The following is a 12,408-nucleotide window of genomic DNA, read 5'->3' as shown; positions in this document are numbered from 1 at the left end:
GAGGATTCGAAACTGGCTCTGCACTGACAGCAGTGAGCCCAATGTAGGGCTCGACTCGCGAACTGAGATCACGACCTGAGCTGAAGTCGGACGCTCAACCAACTGAGCCACCCAGGCGCCCCACACACAAATCTTAAAGTTGCTATAATGAGAACAGAAGAGACAAGAAAGAAACCATAATTAACTAAATACGTATGAAAACTCATTAATCTAATACAGCAGTGATTCCCTAATTCCCTAATACATGATAAAAGTTTTTACCAGTCCACAGTGAAATGAAAACTATAAGGACAAGGTTACAAGTTTTCCATAAAGCTAAATATATTTAATGTACAGACTTGTCCTTATTTCTAAAATTATGTGATCCCTAACTTTGGGGGGCTGTCATGAAATGACCATGACAACAAATAACTGGAGGAGAGGAGGATTTTTTTTTTTTGTACTTTGTTGTTTTTTGGGTTTTTTTTTTGAGACTGTACACCCACGAGCAGGGGAAGGGCAGAGGGGGAGGTCAAGGGCGAAGGGTGAGGGGCAAGGGAGAGGGAGAGGGAATCTTTAAGCAGGCCTCACGCCCAGTACAGAGCCCAATGTGGAGCTTGATCTCACAACTGTGAGATCATGACCTGAGCCGAAATCAAGAGTCAGATGCTCAGATGACTGAGCCACCCAGGCACCCACAGGAAAGGGGTTCTAATGGTGTCACTTGGCAAAACAGAAGTTGACTAATACATCTGGTCCTCCAGTGTGTGTGTGTGTGTGTGTGTGTGTGTGGTGTGTGTGTGTAAAATCGGAACAATGTAATACAGAGCTGAGCACCCATGGACAATCCAGTCAAATTTTATATTAATCAAATAAAATTTGAAAGAGTTTTTTTTTTTTAAGTGTTTCTGATATAGAGAAGCATAAAGACAGTATCTAAATAGGTTTCTGTCTCAGAAAAACTCCATTCCTTTCTATCTTTGTCACACAGACAATACTCCTGACACCAGATGTAGGGTTTTTTTTCCCCACACCAACCAATTTTCCAACACCAACTCAATGTCCCACAATTCAGTTCTGACATTCATGGGAGTTAGAGAAGACCCTACAAAAGTTCAGTCCCACAAGACTGCCCCCCACTTCAACCCCACAGCCAATCTTACTTCTCTGTAAGAAGTGTGGTGGAAATATCACAGATACAAACTCTAAGTACAAGTAGTAGATCCCCATAACTTCTATCCAGTTTGACTACAAATTCAAGGCTCCCATGATCCCATCTTTGGATACAACCATCTGCTAGAACAGCTTACAGAACTCAAGGAAGCAGGTTTACTGATTTATTATACAATACAGAATGTAGTAAAGAACACAGATTAACAGCCAGATAAAGAGATCCATAGGGTGAGATCTGGAAGGGTCGGTCTGGTGCAGGAGCTTCTGTCCCTGTGGAGCTGAGGTCTGGCACCCTCCCGGCACATAGATATGTATGTTCACCACCATAGAAGCTCTTCAAAGCTCATACTTTTAGAATTTTTATGGAAAATTCATCACATGGGTATCACCAATTATTAACTCAACCTCTAGCCCTTCTTCCTTTCTAGGAGAATGGGAGTGGGGCTGAAAGTTCCCAGCTTCTAATCATGGCTTCTTGGTCTTTCTGATGACTGGCCCCCATACTGAAGTTATCCAAGAGCCCACCAAGAGTTGCCTCTCAATCAAAAGATACTCATGTCACCCAGGAAATTCCAAGGGATTAACGAGCTCTGTGTCCAGAATCAGGGTCAAAGACCACATATTAGAACACAAGATGCTCCCAGTGCTCTCATCACTTAGGAAAGGTTTTCAGGAGCTCTGTGCCACCAACCAGAGTGAGAGACCAATATATATATTTTCTATTATTTCACAGCCCACCTTGGTCTCTGGCCACAGACCACCTTACAAGCAAAAAGATATACAACTCAAAAGATTGAGACACATTAGAATCCCGTTTAGTCATTAATAATTGCACTAGTCCATCATTATCATATGAAAATGCTTTCTAGGCAAGGCCACTCTGGCTTGCAAGCTTCCAATCTTGTTAGGTAACAAAAGCAGCAGTGATGTTAGGCAAACACAGTTTCACCCTTTCAGGCATCTGGTATAACTGAGCTAAGAGATGATATTGTCTCTCACTCTGAGCCCCTTCTGAGGTGTTAACATTGGATTTTCCTCATTATACAATCCACTGATTCATTCCTTTACCCTCAGATACTACTGCCCCTTCTCTCCATTTATACTCAAACTCTTCTACCTTTGGAAGGGACACGAGGTTCAGCTACTGTGCTGATCTAGATTGCCAAGAGCAATAATATTCTAGCAGGTACCTCCCCCTCAGTCCACGCATTCAGTTATGAAAGGTTACACAGATGTAGAACCACTGGGCTATTTTTACCACCAAGCAATATAGTGGCATTCACCGTTAACCTCAATTTCGCCAGATGAGGCGAAGGCACAACCCACCCTACCAGGCCCTTAGGAATTCTAACCCAAGTTTAAGAATACAGTTTCTTGCTTAGGAATCATCACTTATTTTCAGAACTTTGTATTTGTAACACTGGTCCTATGACCAGTGTATCATGCACAAAAGAAAAAAGCTGAGGTGATGTGAGGAAGAAAGGAAAAGTAGAGACATTACACGAGGATACTCCTCCGTTGGGAAGAACTGCATACTCATCCTGGCATCCTTCACCACCCTCTCATCCCTTCAGATCTACCAGAAAAAGAGGACTCGATCCAGTGGTGCCGCTCCATCAGCCCTACCTCATGTCGAGAGAAAGCACAATCTCAGGAACTTATGTAAGCCATACGTTCAGGTCTTTATCTCCCATTTTTTTTTATTTTTTTTTTTTAACGTTTATTTATTTTTGAGACAGAGAGAGACAGAGCATGAATGGGGGAGGGTCAGAGAAAGGGAGACACAGAATCCGAAACAGGCTCCAGGCTCCGAGCTGTCAGCACAGAGCCCGATGTGGGGCTCGAACTCACGGACTGCGAGATTGTGACCTGAGCCGAAGTCGGCCGCTCAACCAACTGAGCACCCAGGCGCCCCTTTATCTCCCATTTTAAACAACCAATGTTTTAACTGACCATTCAATTCTCTATTAAAGTAGTACTCTGAAAAGGATCTCTCTCTGCCCATTTGTTGGACATTATGGGCTGTGTATTCCTCGGTCTGAAGAAATCATGGTTAGCCATCCAAACTGTTACAATTATCTTCTGTTCCTGTTCTTTTATAGTATCGTGGGCATTTGCATCTACTGTCAGAGAAGCCAAGCCCAGTCCAGAGTCTGTTCTACTCCTGGTTACAGCATCAGTCTCATTTTCTGGCTATATTCAAGGCCTTCCCAGCAGGGAACCTGCCACCTAGCCATCTAACAGTCTCTATTGTGCTTGCAGGTATAAAGTTCTTACTGGCATTTTGTGCCTCAGAAAGTACAAGGGGATTAGGTCTAGATTCATTTGTCTTTGCGTTACTGCATACCCCATATCCACTTATGTCATGGCCCCAGGTGGTCACCTCAAGCTAGCGCACAGGGATACTTGCTTGATTCCAGGTGCCTTACAAACCTGAAAGAGGGTTCTTCTGATGAGCATCGACATGTCCTACTTTAAAGCACGCTTCAAATTCCCACAACGATTTCCAGAAGGCTGTGCCCCATATGGGCAGTCCTTTAAGAGGCCAGGTTTCTATTGTTCTTCTGCCTAGCCATATGACCAAGCCTTTGGCTACTACCTGTCAGTAAAAACCCAAACATAGGGGCTTTTGCCACTGTTCAATTTTTCCATTACTGCTAAGAAAACAGGATGCAATTCAGCCCACCAAGCTAATTTGTCTTTACCTTTTCCAATCAGAGTGGTGGCCTTCCAAACAGGATGGTGTCTGTTCACCTTGGAAATGCACCCACAAACCAAGCAGCTCTTTGTTGGTCAGTTATAAGCTTATAGGACACTTGCCCAAGTGACAATAAAATCCAGCAGCTCCTCACACAGTTCCACAATCAGTCCTAGGGGGAAAGAGGCTCCCTTCTCTTGAGTAGCTCCTCCTTGCATTTCCATTTTGTTACAGAACTCTTCTGGGCACTGCCCTACCTACTGAAGTGTTTACCCAACATTATGCAAGACATCATGAGTATTTCAGTTTTCAAGATTATTTTTATGACTTCTGGTCACAGTGGCTGTTTCAATTACTGTCCAATGGTAAGCCAATAATTGCCCTTAAAGTGGGAATTTTCTAGTCCAAAGTCCAGTAAGCCACTGCTGGGAGGCACTCACAGGCTTTTGCCATAAGCCCCACTCTATGGTACACTACAAAACACTATACACAGAGAATTTGCCCATACCAGCACTTCAACTTCTATTCTACATTGTGTGGCCTTGGGCAATCTTACTGGCTCCCATTTAACATATCCAAACTAATATTGAAGGGTGGATTTACATGACTTGTTTTACAGTAATAGATAGAAGAAACACCTGCCAGGCATATCTCCCTAATACAATCAGGAAAAAGCCTGTTCAAACACACCAATCAATTCTCTCACAAACTTTTACCTGACATTCCTACCTATAGTCTCCATTAGGACCTTATTAATGGGTTTTGGTTTTACAATACTAGGAAAAGTGTTTCCCAAGCCAGACATAACTCATTCCCATAAAACATTCAGGTAAAGGAGACACAACTTCTTTACAAAAAGCCTTGTTTAAACTTCCCAACTTCCATAATCCTATCAACCCTTGCATGGTTTTGTTCTCTCAACAGCATCAAGGCTTTATCAATGGGTTTTGGTATTTGGTACCACAGTACAAGAAGTTCCCGTATCAAGGTATCCTGGGAACTTTTCTTCTCCACCTCCTGATCATTTTACTCACTCTTGTGCAAAAGGCGTTGGGTCTTGCCCAGGGGTTAAGCCAAAAGACCCTGACCCTTTGTCAATTTAATCTATCTAACCAATGCCCCAAGCAATTGCTGGTCACATTACTCATTGTAATCTCTGCATTCAGATTTTTAAGTTTCTCCAAACTGGGGAAAACAGAATAGACTTGTTTGGGGCCCTTTAATGTTGGGGGGACCAGAAAGATGTCCCTTTAGGACTTTAGCTAGTGTTGTACTAAAAACTTTGTTTTAACCCATCAATTGTCTATTAATCCCACTTTTTTAAAGATTTATTTAACTAATTTCTACACCCAACATGGGACTCAAACTCACAATCCTGAGATCAAGAATTGCACACTCTTTCTACTGAGCCAGCCAGGCACCCCCATCCCATTTCTTAATAACCATCTAAAGCTTTCCATTCTGATGGATTGAGTCTGTGACTCTTCCCTTTCTTTTTCCTTTGTTTTGCTCCAAATGGTATTTGCTTTATTCACCTTCTTTCTTAAAAACTATTTAAAATTTTCCACCTTGGGGGTGTGTGGATGGCTCAGTCAGTTAAAAGTCCAACTCTCAATCTCAGCTCAGGTTTCAATCTCAGGGTCATGAGTTCAAGCCCTGCACTGAGCTCCATGAGGACCATGGGGTCTACTTAACAATAAGATAAAATTTTCCACCTTGCTAAGACCAGTCAGTCCCTCAGCTCTCTCCTTTGCCTTTCCTCGTTCTTTTGTTAATTAACCTAATGCTTTTTTAACATCTATAAAACCTGAGAGGGGAAGCTGAGAGAGCAAATACACAAGGCTTCCTCAAGTGTCCCTAGGTTTTGCAGCAGTTAAGGTGATATGGGGTGTTCATGTAAGAGTTCTCCAGGGCGCCTAGGTGATTGTCAGTTGAGTTTGTGACTGCTGACTTCAGCTCAGGTCATGATGCCAGGATTGTGGGATATAGGCCTGCACTGGGCTCCACACTGAGCATGAAGCCTGCTTAAGATTCTCTCTCCCTCTGCCCCTCTCACCCACTCACGTGCTTGCTCTCTCAAAAAAAAAAAAAAAAAAAAAAAAAGAGAGAGAGAGAGACTTTCCCTTAGCCACAACATTCACTATCAACTGAGTGACAGACATATTCAGCAGATGAATTATCCCAATTATTATAAAGATAATCCCACATAGCTTGTATATGAAACATACCATCTGCTTCATAGGGGATGTTCCACTTGGCATTTACAAGGCAAGGTGGGCAGTCCCCATTCTCAGGATAAATAAGACATTACACTGGCTTTTATCCAGTCCACCAAGCTGGCTGTTCCCTCAGGAATAACCTCCTTTGTGTCTGGATCACAAATACCTATCTGTGATTGTTCCATAGTGAGCTGTAGATCCTGTCCTGAACCCAAACATGGTCTTCCACACTGCAGCATTTAAAACCAGAAACTGGGGCGCCTGGGTGGCGCAGTCGGTTAGGCGTCCGACTTCAGCCAGGTCACGATCTCGTGGTCCGTGAGTTCGAGCCCCGCATCGGGCTCTGGGCTGATGGCTCAGAGCCTGGAGCCTGTTTCCGATTCTGTGTCTCCCTCTGTCTCTGCCCCTCCCCCGTTCATGCTCTGTCTCTCTCTGTCCCAAAAATAAATAAACGTTGAAAAAAAAAAATTAAAAAAAAAAATAAATAAAACCAGAAACTACACCTAAGTTAATTACACTCACAATCCACTTTAATAAAGGTTCTTCAGGAAGCTAGTGTTACTGATCCACAAAATAAAAACAACTCCTCATACAATATTCCCTGGTTTCAATAGTTTCCTGGCTTTGCCCTCCCCCTACACCAACAGCCTTCTTGGTGACCAGAGGTCTTAGAGGTACTTTTTGTTGTCTTTGCATAATTTTTCCCCTGGGGGACAGCTTTGAGGCTAGTAACCAAAACTCAGACTCGCTGAAATCTGACCTCGGTTTAGCATCAAGGTCTGACCCAGAATTCTAATTTCATTTTAGCTATTACAAATAACCATAACCAAAGGACTAAACATTTCACTTTTTCCTTATTAGCATCTATTTCCTTACACATCCAGTGAACCAAAGTGCTGGGAAATGGATCTATCTCTAAATTCCATTTGTAACTTTTACTTTGAGTATCTGGGAGCAGCACAACCTCTGCTCCATACCACAGGTGGACACAAAGCCACCTGGGAATCAACAGTTCTACATTCCCCATCCTTTTGCCCTTTCTCTTCCCAAACCAGATTTCCATAAGCCAGGGCCATTCTAGTAAATCTCACTTCTGTGACACCGATGTCTAAGAAGAACTCACTGTGTTAAAAGGCAAAAATATTCAACGACACGTGTTAACACCTCGTGAGGAAGACTTTATTCAAGGTGGTGCAGGTTATCTTTTCAGGTAGAGGGACTACTGCAATGACATTTTACAGTGACAGGAGACTGGGCTCAACTCCAAATACTGCATGGGCAAGTGGGAATTTATAGCTAAGGAGCAGGGTAGTCAGCCATTATCAGTGGATGGAAAATCACTAAGAGGAAAAACAGGGATAAGGTAGGTGCTGGATAAATAGACCTAACTGCTTATTGCTGAAGATAAGCCAGGGAGATGAGACATCACCTGGAGGATGTCAGAAGATAAGGAACCTTATCACGTATCAAGGATAATCACGCATCAAGGGTGAGGGCTTCTTGCTAAAATGACTTAGCAGGGCTCTTGCTAAAACTGCATTTTACAAGGACATAAACAAATGAGCCCAGAAGGTGGTTCAGGAGTCTAAAATTTGGCCAAGCAAAGAATCTCTGTCCCCTCTCTTGTTCAAGGAAAGAGGCATTCTCTCTTTCCTCTGAACAACAGAAGTCTATTATTTTATTCAGTAGCCTTTTGTTCATTAAGGAACAAGTGAAGTTTCTGTTGGGACCTGGAATTAGAGGGTATCTATCCGCTCAATGATGCTAGTAGTCAGGCATTTAATGAGGGGAGTTTTCTACGAAAACACAGAAAAACAAAAAAATAATAGATTAGAAACCTAGTTTCTGAGTCCAGAGGTTAGCGAGTTGAGATTTTCCCACTTGAGCTCGAAGCAATTTTAAATGGAAGAGTGAGGGTGGCAATAACCATCTGAAGAATTTTCCTAGTTTGCAGTCTGAATGTCTCTGATGATGGCATTTGGTATTCTGGTGAACCTTTGAATGGTCCATACAGCAGGAGGCACAGAAGTTGCCCACATATGATATGCAGTAGTAATTTTTTTTTTTTTAAGTTTATTTCAAGGACCCAGCTTCAGCTTGCAGGATTTCAGGAAAAGGGCAGTTTTAGTTCTCAGTGATACCAAGTCAGGAGGGTGGGAGAAAAACTGGAAACATTAGTTTGGAAAATTATAGCCAGATACTGCAGGAAACCAGAGTTGAGTATTTGGTAAGGACTTGCAAAATGTACAAGACAGAACCAACAAGGGGTTTTGCACTGAATCAAAGAAAAAAAAAATTTCTACGGTCAACCTTTTAATTCTTCCTTACCTAAGAATTCCGGTCTCATTAGATTTGTCCTGATTATTTTACATAGGTGCACCAAGAATAGTGACTGACCACACAGCCTCTTTCTGAGTTTGCTTTGCTGGAACTTTTCATAAGGGAATCTCAGATTAAACATTTAAAAGCCTCTCGAGGTTAGGAAGCCAATCCAGGAAGTAGCCACCAGACTTTATCTTCCCATACCTATAGACAGGAGTAAATTCCTCTTTCCTTGAGGTCCCCAAGATATCCTGAGACTCTTCGGCCTGCAAGGAAGTGACCGTTCTTACTCACCTGTAAGGCTGGGCACCCTGTAAGCCAGGTACCAGGCCAGTCTTCCCAAGAACACTGGCTCCATGAAGACAACCTTAGTCCCTTAAACCAGATTCTATCCATGTGACTCTCAAATATAATATTCCAGTCAAAACCTTGGTAATAAAACCAATGTTTCCAATTATATCCTGTTACAAGAACAAATTCTTATTCACCTTACACAAGTAACTACAGTATCGTGAAAGTAAGAGTTCACTACAAGCTTCCAAATTCCAGAGGAATAAGAAAAAGTAATTGTTTCATCTTTGTTCACAAAGATATAATCAGATTGTTGTAAGCTGCAGACAGCTTAAGAGGAAAAAAAGTTCTTTAAATCTGAAAAACATTAAAGAAGTAGTACTGTTTCAAAGAGTCATAATAACCATCTTCATCAGGTCATTCAGTCCCACAAAATTCTTATTCTGCTTGATCTTGGGTTAGCAGTTTTATGACTCCATCAGCTTCTTCACTGGTTCTGGAAACTCTCAGTCCAATACATGATCTTAAAATTATTCAACCAATACCATTATGGAACATTCTTGCCTGCCGCCTATTGGAAGTGCTCTCAGAGGAGTAAAACAACAACTTGTCACACAGTATTTTAACATACTAACTGGACACCAACTGTGAACTTCAAACATTCCTGGAATGCCAATATTAGTAACATGGATCCATACACAAATAACCTAAGAAGGTTTGTCATCATTTCTTATTTGACAATGCTTCCCATGTAATCATCTAACATTGCAAATAAACCTAATTAGTTTAAATCTCTCTCTTACAGGGTGAGCAACAAATCCCTTGAAAATTTTCAGAGACCTCTGGAATATCTCAAAGTTAGTTTGAGATCATAGAAAAGTCCATTTAGGGAGCTCGTGGGTGGCTCAGTCGGTTGAGAGTCCGACTTCGGCTCAGGTCATGATCTCACAGTTTCATGAGTTCGAGACCCACATCAGGCTCTCTGCTGTTGGCATGGACCATGCTTCAGATCCTCTCTCTCCCTTTCTCTCTGCCCCTCCCCTGTCTCTCCCCGTCTCTCTCTCTCTCTCTCAAAAATAAACAAATATTTTTTTAAATTCCATTTAGAATTTGATTTGGGGAAGTTGTCAAAAATGTCAAATGTTTTAAACACTTTAGATAACAGGTCACTGTGAATAATACTTATTCACTTAAAGTGGCAATTAAAAGATTTCAAAGGCAAATATAGGAAGCTACATAGTTGGAAAAAAATTTTTAGTTTTTGTAATACTGATAAGTCTCAATTTTTTAAAGTAATCAAAAACCTGATAAGCACAAGAAGCACAGAAAATCATTTTAATTGGACTTTAATTGGATTTTTAATTAAAATCTTTGTTTCCTAGGCAAATTACATAATAGGTGAAGGAAAATCATTTTATAGTTTATTAATAAGAGATCAATAATCCAAGAAAACTTTGACATTCTAGTTTTACATCAATAATAAATCTATTTTATTTAACCTTAGCAACTTGAGCACACATAAAATTCCTGTTCTGCAAATATATAACCAGTTTTCTAATATCCATTCAGCTTTTGTCCTATATTTTTGCTTCTTTCTTACTGTGGAACAACCAGTCTGCCTTAGAATAAAATTGCTTTTTTTCCCTAAACAAAAACACATTCTTCATACGTTGCATACTCTGCATACAAAGTTGTTTTGCTTTATTCTTACAGTTTCTAGTAGTTCTACCTACATGTACTGATCACAAGTTTTAACCATTAATAATCTTTCTTTTACAGAGAAAACTATGAAGTAGACAAGTACAGTCATGTATCAGTATTCTGTAGATTAGAAAATTTATGAATATACAATTTTACAATTGCTAGAAGCATGATTCCTCACAATATAATTTTTCAATGTGGCAAGCAACGGGTTTACTAAGAGATCCAAGTATCTTAGTTTCTACACCACATAGAAACAAGATACCAAAAATACAAACCCAAACTTAGGTTCAGTAATGAATGTCTCAACAGTTTATCTTACTTAGAAATGACCTACATTTATTTTAGGCAGATAGTAACACCAAACTAAACTAGCCATCATCTCAAGCTATTTCCCTATTAACTATTTTTATAACACATGCATGGAAGGCAAGCATCACAAAAGTAAAAAACCGAGAAAGATTAAATATACAGTCTTTCCCCCCACCTTTTTTTTTTAACTGCAGTGCCTAACATATATCAAGCAGTTCATTTTTATTGTATGTTTTATTCTTAGTTTAGAATTATAATTTTATAATCTTAAATACCTAGTAGAGATTACATAAACTTGACTAGTAAGCTTAGGTAGAAGACAAATTATTTTCTGTATTATATTGAATGCTGACAACTCTGAAGACATGCCTGTTTTTATTTTACCAACGATTTTCAAAATAGCTTTATTTACAAAAAAAATTATCCCAAATCATGTGAACTTAATTCAGGAATACTTAATTTATATAAGTGCCCATTTATCTCTAAGGCAGCTTGAATAGAGCTCCTTTTTAAGGGATTTTATAAGGTAATTTGGTAATACCATCCAAAGGTGTAAAAAATACAACACATCTACAAGATACATACATATATACATGTAAACACACATACATACAGACACAAATAGAGAGCTATTGTTTTCAATCTAAAATTTTAGCCATGCGTTAGTAAAACATAGTAATACAAATTCACTGGTTTATATAAAATAATTAGTTCTTGCCTTTTATCCACTATTTTTTTTTAATTTTTTTGTTTATTTTTGAGAGAGAGAGGGAGAGAGTGCACTCATGTGGGAGTGAGGGGCAGAGAGAGAGGGAGACACAGGATCCGAAGCAGGCTCTAGGCTCTGAGCTGTCAGCACAGAGCCTGACGCAGGGCTCGAACTCATAAACCGTGAGATCATGACCTAAGCCATGCTCAGATGCTTAACCAACTGAGCAACTCAGGTGCCCACCACTTTCTATTTTTATACAAATTGTGTTTCTGGAAAATGTCAGGCCATATTAATGTTACTTGTTTACCAATTGTGTAAAGACCACCTTTAACATTTTCCCTTGCAGGCACCTGGGTGGCTCAGTGACTTAAACATCCAACTTCGGCTCAGGTCATGACCTCATGTTTGTGAGTTTAAGCCCCTCATCAGGCTCTGCGCTGAAGCTCGGAGGCTGCTTTGGACTTTCTGTCTCTCTCTCTCTCTCTCTCTATGCCCTACCCCCGCAAGTGCATGCTCTCTCTCAAAAATAAATAAATAAACATTTTAAAAGAAAAACAAAAAAAAAGACCTTCCCTTGCACTGATATGTAATTTTATGGAGGCTGTGGACCAAATTTCAAGTGGGTGACCAAGGAAGACGTCTAGCAGCTGTCTGGATATCTCCAAAACCCATCCAACTGGCCAATTTCCAGTCTATTTCCAATTAGTCTTTTTCCTTTTCAGCTCAAGTAGTTGCTTTTGGGGGCCCCTAAGTCCCCTGAAGAGTCCCCAGTGGAGGGCAAGGGGCCCAAAATTCAAGTGACTATAAAGACTGAAGTGGAAAAAGTTCTGACGGGGGTAGAGAGGAGGAAGGAATTTGGAAGGGGATCTAAGAAAGGATTCAACGGAACTGGAGGGAAGACTGAAGGTGGTGAAAGGAAGAAGGAGGAGCAACAATGGGAAGGGAGAGCTCTTTGAAAAGCCATTCTGGGGCCCAAAAGAGGCCAATGAAGTTCTGTATTA

The 12,408-nt window shown here is 40.6% G+C and overlaps 1 protein-coding gene across 2 annotated transcripts in view; it reads right to left on the bottom strand.

The window, feature by feature from the left end:
* Positions 1-12,408, bottom strand: part of LRIG2 (leucine rich repeats and immunoglobulin like domains 2) — a 64,643-nt gene that overhangs the window by 47,941 nt on the left and 4,294 nt on the right. The gene's annotated exons all lie outside the window — the stretch shown is intronic.

Source organism: Prionailurus bengalensis, chromosome C1 (assembly GCF_016509475.1).
Source record: "Prionailurus bengalensis isolate Pbe53 chromosome C1, Fcat_Pben_1.1_paternal_pri, whole genome shotgun sequence".
In the NCBI taxonomy this organism is placed as follows: domain Eukaryota; kingdom Metazoa; phylum Chordata; class Mammalia; order Carnivora; family Felidae; genus Prionailurus; species Prionailurus bengalensis.
Note: the sequence above shows the minus strand (reverse complement) of the source record. Positions and strands in the feature narration are given on the sequence as shown.